Genomic DNA, 7,231 nt, shown 5'->3' on the forward strand with positions numbered 1-7,231 from the left:
GGTTTTCCACCCACGGCCCCCGCGAACCGCCCAACGATAAGCATCCGTTCGTTACGCGGTTCAATGCTGCAGACTGGCTGACGGAGCCGAACCGACTCGAATGACGAAGTGGTCGTGTATCGTGGGGACAGGAAACGGTGGATTTTTTGACGGTTGTATATGTTTAGTATGAGCTATTGAACAAAGATTTTACTTACGTCGTGGCAACGCTAGCTGTCAGGCAAATGCTTCATACTTCACAGTAAGAGAGCATGAGTATTATTGACCGCCCGTGGTTACTAGAACTCCGTTATTGCCAGATCAGCTGTAAATTACAAAGAGAATCAGATTTCAAAATACAGTCAACTCTCCATAACACGATATTGAAGGGACCATCGAGTTATAGAATTATCGACGGCTGCTGGAAGTATGCATCTTTAGAATTTATGAAACGACCCATAAAAAATTGAAAAATTTTCCTTGAAAAACACCCAAAGGATCATTTAAAACACCGGTGAAAATCCCTAAAAAAGTGACAATGATGCACTATGAAACACTTTATCATACATGATGATATGATTTTATGTAAAATTTAGCATTACAGTGTAAAAATATACCGCTTAATTTCTAAACAATGGCAATTGAAATTGTACGAATTACCCATAAACATATTGCAAATGATACAGAAAACGTTCAACACTGAAGCAGAGACTAACGAAATTAATCCAAAGATAATCAAGTTTGCCCACTAAAACATATAGTAATCTATCTATCTATCTATCTTCTTCTTCTATCTATCTATATATATAAAAATGAATTTCTGTCTGTCTGTCTGTCTGTCTGACCCTTATAGACTCGGAAACTACTGAACCGATTGGCGTGAAAATTTGTATACAGGGGTTTTTGGGGCCGTGGAAGGTTCTTATGATGGTTCGAGACACCTCCCCCTTCTGTAAGGGGGGGCTCCCATACAAATGAAACAGAAATTTCTGCATAACTCGAGAACTAATCAAGCAAATGGAACCAAATTAGGCATGTGGGGGCGAGTGTGGGGGTATAAGGAGATAATCATAGGGGGTAGCCCCTTAGATAATAGGGGGGGGGGTTAACGTACCATATAGCATGCTTTTTTTTTTTTAATCGGCGCATAAACCCAAGCTAATATTGAATCCCGAGCAAGACCGGGCACACTCAGCTAGTGATCCATAAATTAGACGCATATTTTTGGTTTTGGATATAAACCTTGGGGAATTGCTCCATATATATTATATATTTTCATTATATAAATAAATACTGGGTCATTCAAACTGAAACTGGACGATGGTATGATTGACAGCCGGAGTCTAGGAGGGAATAAACACTATCATTTTCTTTATCCTACCGATTCGATTGTGGTGATGTGAATTCTACTCCAACAGTTTCAGGGCGATTGACGCGCCCTTCTTAACAAATCATCCATTAGGAAGCTTAATAATTATTGCGAATTGTGTTATTCGATTTGTTGGAGCGTATCGTTGGAAGGAGATTCTTAAATTCCCGCGGATTTCGCGTATGAGTCTCTACTTACGGGTCCGCACCTCCGTTTTTGGCCCTTCATACAGCGATATTGTGAATTCAAATCGGTAGCTCAAATTGATCTTGCTATTAAGTGGAGCTGCATACAAGACAAGTCTTGAAGGAATGGTGGCTACCTTACATACACACTTAGAAAAAATCATGTAAGTTTAGGTGCTCTGAGACTGACATATACGAGCGTCATTTTTGACATAAATTTGAGTCATAACAGACGCGAAATATAGCTTAATCAAACGTACTTTTCATCGAGCAACGAACTTTTCAGTCTCGGAGCACTTAAAATTACAAGACACGTTTGTTTACGTTTCATATGTTATGTCATAGATGGATTCCGTCACGTATAAAATTAGTTTTTTCTAAGTGTGTACATACAAACATTGTGGAATTGCTCCATTACTACGTAGCTACTCAGCTTTACTGTCCTGCTCACTACTGTGTTATTTTGACGTAGGATTACGTCTTTCGGCAACATATTGAGGGTGCAATTTAAAAAAACCAAAATCGACCGCATTACGAAAAGTGGTCAGGTTTTGGCCACATATAACTCTGTCAATAGTAGATGGATTTTAATTCTAAACAAGCCAAACGATTGGAAATGTATCTACCAATCTAGGTATATCAATAGGTCACTATTGAAAAATACACAAATGTCCAACTGTAGCAATGGTGATCAAAATTATCACCGATTGCCTGCAAACAGTGCATTCCCTTTCACAGATTTAAAAATCGAATTCGATCCTGTATCACTGAACGGTGCTCATTCAATCACCGTTTGTGGTGGTGTCCGGTCGCCGGTGTCCGCAGAAGCAGCATCAACAGCAGCAGTGCTTTCGGCGTGTGGCTTTGAACATTGTTCTCCAGTACACAACGAAAGGCAGACTGTAAGCAGCGAGCTGAAGAGCCCACATGAGCATCCATAGAAGGAGGAAGAAGCCGCACCGCTATGGATGGAAATCAGTTTCCTCGTGAGTAGCTGTGGGTCATCAATGCCTAGCGCGTCAACCTTGCTCCAAACAATATACAGCTCACCAGCCTCATCCGTGTTGAACACTCTAATAGCTCAGCATTATTCAACCATCACAACAAAACGGTTCTTTTCCGGACCACCATAAATTTGCTTAAGAGTATGTTTTGGACATTTGTAAAGGTCATCCATCGGATGTCAGTTCCGCAAGCAGCTAATAGCGAATTCGTTTATTATTCAGTTCCAACCTGGATCGGGTATCAAGATTGGGTCTGCTTGTTTTCTGACAAACGTCAGTTTGCTCGTTTGTTTTTAAAACCTAGCTCAGGTTGAGGTTCACACTAACAAAAAGTTCGGTTTCGCACTGGGTTGGAACTGGTGTTAACCCCGATAATAAACGAATTCGCTATAACTATCAAGGCTCAACCTGGTCTATAAAAGGTGTAGAGTTATAGGCCTGAATGTATTGGTGCAATTCGTTTTTCACTCGGCTTTCATTCCGCTTCGCACGATTCGTTTCTTTCGTTTACTCAATTACCCTTGTAGTGACGTGATAGGAGATTTAATATGAATTATAGAATTTTTGATGTTACCAAAACTTATGAATGGTCTGCCACTAAATGTTGAGATAATTTGTTGATATTCAATACCATGAAAAAGCAGCCTGTTTGTAAGTTCCAAATAACATACAACTCGCCAGCCTTATCCGTGTTAAACACCCTAATAGATCAGCATTAATTAACCATCTCGACAAAACGGTCCTTTTTTATTATCTATTGAATAGAACAAAAATGCCGTGCGTTTTGTCATCAGAAAACGAGGCGTTTTCGTGGTGATGGGAAAAGTGGTTTCTCTAACACAGTCGCCAAATATTGATACCACGCACTGAGCATGCCAGACGGTACCAAACTTTATGCATTTTGGTGCAAATTTTAGGCCCTCCTATTAAGAGCATTACGCCAAAAAAAACTTGCTGAGTTCTCTTAATATAAGGGGCCTAAAATTTGCATCACAAAGTGTAAACGTAGGTACCGTCCAGTAGGCTCAGATTCTGTGATAGATGTGTTTTCCCTAATACCTACATATTTCATTTCCACACCACTATCATTTCCAAAAACATCTAGGGAAAATTTCCACAGTATTGTTCTTAACAAGCTTCCAAGCTTCCAACCCATCGGTACTTTTAAGGACCACAAATGACTAATAAAAGAGTAAACTAAAGAGTAAGAGCTTGAATTCAAGACATATCGTCCAGGATTGGCATGGCTTGGCTTCATGAACATCGATAGATCACCTCAAAAACAGAACTCTCAAATTGCTTCCGAATTTCAACCTATGGAAATTTTTCACTGATAACGAGTTAAAAAATCAATTACTATACTTTTGCTGTGATATCATAACTACCTACGTCAAATTTACGATCGTGTCTTGGAAACAATCTCTTACTTTTTTTTAGTCAGAGGAGCGTAACGACGGGCAAGAGTCTAGGTGAAACTTCTAAAAGAAGATTATAATGATTCTAAAAGAAGGATCCAGAGAAAGCTTAGAACTTAAGAAGATTATTATAGAATTTAAAGAAGTCTTAAAATTCCGTTTAAATGTTTTTGGTCAATTATATTCTTTTAAACTTGTTCTCTTCTTCTCCTCAGATTCGTTTTTATTTTAACCAGAATACGATTGATTCTTATTTTTTATCGGAATTACCTTTGAAGTTATCTTTTTAATCTTCCTCAGTATCCCGCATAAACGCGAACCATAAATTGACCTTACCTAAAAAGGTTAAAAATTGTTTATGATTCCTGCTAAACTTTAACTGAAATGGTTATGGAACTTTACATGAACGTTTAATGATAAAGTTTCAACCTTATGTATTATGGTTTTTTTGGAACTGGACCTTACAAATAATGGGTTGTTAAGAACCATTACCGTTCCAAATTCTTGTTTTCTCCATACATTTTCGGAAAGAGAACTATATTAGAACCTTTTAACTTATGGTTTGAGAACTTTAATGGTAATGGTTATGGTAGTCAGTAAGGTCCACGAATGGTTTTGTAACATCGATCAACTTTATGTGGAATATATCGCGAATTGGTTGCCTGTAATTTACTGATTACCAATTCACGATATATTCCACGTAAAGTTGAGCGATAATATAAAACCATTAATGGACCTTACTGACTACCATAACCATTACCATTAATGTTCTCAAATCATAAGTAAAAACGTTCTTATATAGTTCTCTTTCTGAAAATGTATGGAGAAAACAAGAATTTGGAATGGTAATGGTTCTTAACAACCCATTATTTGTAAGGTCCAGTTCCAAAAAACCATAATACATAAGGTTGAAACTTTATCATTAAACGTTCATGTAAAGTTCCATAACCATTTCAGTTAAAGTTTAGCAGGGATTATTAACAATTTTTAACCATTTTAGGTAAGGTCAATTTATGGTTCGCGTTTATGCGGGATTTCTTTAAAATTATCCACAGAAAACACCCTTCAAATTCTGCTTATAGAGGTTGTAGTCGTTGTTTCTTTATTAAGGAGGCTTTCAGCCTAAGGCTGGTTCGTCTCCGAATTCTCCAGAAGGGAGATCCCCAATTTACAAAGTGTTTGTGGAGTTTCCAGAGGAGACTCTCCCGAAAAAAAAGATAGGACTCAGGAAGAGAGACCCTTAAGCTATCTTGAAGTAAATGAGCTGTCGTACGTTGGCTGCCGTCACTGTGGTGCCAGTCTGTTAGGTTGGGGGGGGGGGAGGCTTTTTCGTTGCGTTCGTCGTGGGTTTTCTGGAGCGCATTTGCATTGCGATGATCGGTGTTATCTGGGGTGGGCAGTTTCTGGGGTGGTCAAAAACTTTGGAGGTTGAGATCGTATGGGGGTCGGTGAGGGGAGGGGTATCGTTGAGGGGTCCAATACCGGTGGCACTGTCTGATTTGGTGGAGGTAAAATCCGGTGAAATAGCCCTGCCTCTCGGAGGAAGCTCAGTAGAGCGGCTGAGCAGCTGGGGTCGTCACTGAGTGCGTCTCGGATGCTGCCGGGAATGTCGTACAGTTCTATTGCTCCCTGGTACTGAGGGCAGTGGCAAACGAAATGCTCAACCAAATGATGGGGTCGACAGGACTTATGGAAGACATCATTTCCCAGGATGTTGTGAGAGAGATGGGTGTCCGGATCTCAGTCTGGAGAGAACGACTTGGGAGCTGGTGTGTCTCTCCCTTGATTTTGCGTATGAATAGATCCCGGGAGATTAGCCAGTCCCTCTGCCAGGCCTCCCAAATTACTCGGGTGATCCAACTTTTTGATCTGGGCCAGGGATATTGCGTGCGTGTATACAAGGATGTCAGGCTTCTTGACGAGACGAGGTGGCCGGCTTCAACGTTGCCTTGGATTCTGCAGTGACCAGGTATCCATGCGCAGTGGTGTCGGGTTTTGTGAATTGAAGAATGTCATGGAAGATGTTACATTGATCGAGAAAGCAGTAGCATACACTTACCTCGGGATCGGATATCCCTATCCCCCCTGTGATACCGAACCGTCGGAATAGCGTAACCTGCCTTCATGTTTGATGATTTGATCTATGGATATTTTGGGCTGGTTCCAACTCTTGGCTCCACACCAGTGGACTCTGGACACTGGAGGGAGGGCTTGGTTGGCAATGCTGGCGAGGAGGTAGTTAGCCTCCTCTAGGAGAGCAAATCCTATACTTGATTCTCTAAAAAGCTGACGGCTCGGCGACAGACAGTCGCGTGATGAGTCTGTCGAAGGGGAGGACGCCTCCCTCAACACATGAGGTTAGGCCCTGGGTGGAAGGGAGCAAGCCGGAAGTGGTGAGGAAGGCCCTTTGATAAACTGGAGCTAGTTTTTCAACGAGGGTCGTTCGAGCCATGCAGGTAAGCTCGATCCCTTTCAGTGAGTCGTGTGTTGACTCGGGTTCGGAGTTTCCGATTGCTGTCCGGGTGGCGCCTGGCGATTGAGTGGATAAGCTTGAGTCTTGTCCGGCAGTGGACTTTGACATCGTCAAAGTGGGCTCTAAACGAGAGACCGCAGTCAACTCATATTTCCAGGATTTTGATAGTTTTGCTATGGACACAGATGTGTAAGAAGGCACTCTTCTCCGCCGACAGTAGGAATCCGGCGTCGTTTGACCAACGGTGTACGAATTGGATTACCTATGCTAATTTCATACGGAGGATCTTTATCGTATTTTTGACGGCCATGAGCACTATATAGTCTGCGTAGACAAAAATGAAAATCCTCGCTGGCAGGCTACTAAACACTCCGTTTATTTTTACTAGGAGCAGGATGACCGCTAGTACGGACCCCTGAGGCACTCCCGTTTCCTCTTGGAAGGTGGTCGATCGTTGGTCGCCGATGACAATCTGAAAAGTACGGTGGAGTAGAAAGTGCTTAATAAAGTGTAGGATGTGGCCTCTAAGTCCCCAGTGTGCTAGTTGCTGGATAACCTCCTGCATCCAGGCTCGGTTGCCAGTGTCGCCAACTTCAGCTTGACCTAGTGTTCCGAAGTATGTGTTTGTCCCGTGTCCTGGTCGAAAGGCGAGCTCGCGGTGGTCTAGTAGGTTGTGGTCGTTGAAGAAGTTAGTGAGGTAACGGTTTATCATTCTCTCTATAATTTTAGAGCTGCATCACGTGAGGGAGATCGGGCGGAAGTCCTCTGGTGATCGACCGGGTTTTCCAACCATTTTGGAAGAGAGT

This window comes from Ochlerotatus camptorhynchus, unplaced genomic scaffold (assembly GCF_037179485.1).
Source record: "Ochlerotatus camptorhynchus isolate MF236.1 unplaced genomic scaffold, CSIRO-AGI_Acam_v1.1 ptg000196l, whole genome shotgun sequence".
Taxonomy (NCBI): domain Eukaryota; kingdom Metazoa; phylum Arthropoda; class Insecta; order Diptera; family Culicidae; genus Ochlerotatus; species Ochlerotatus camptorhynchus.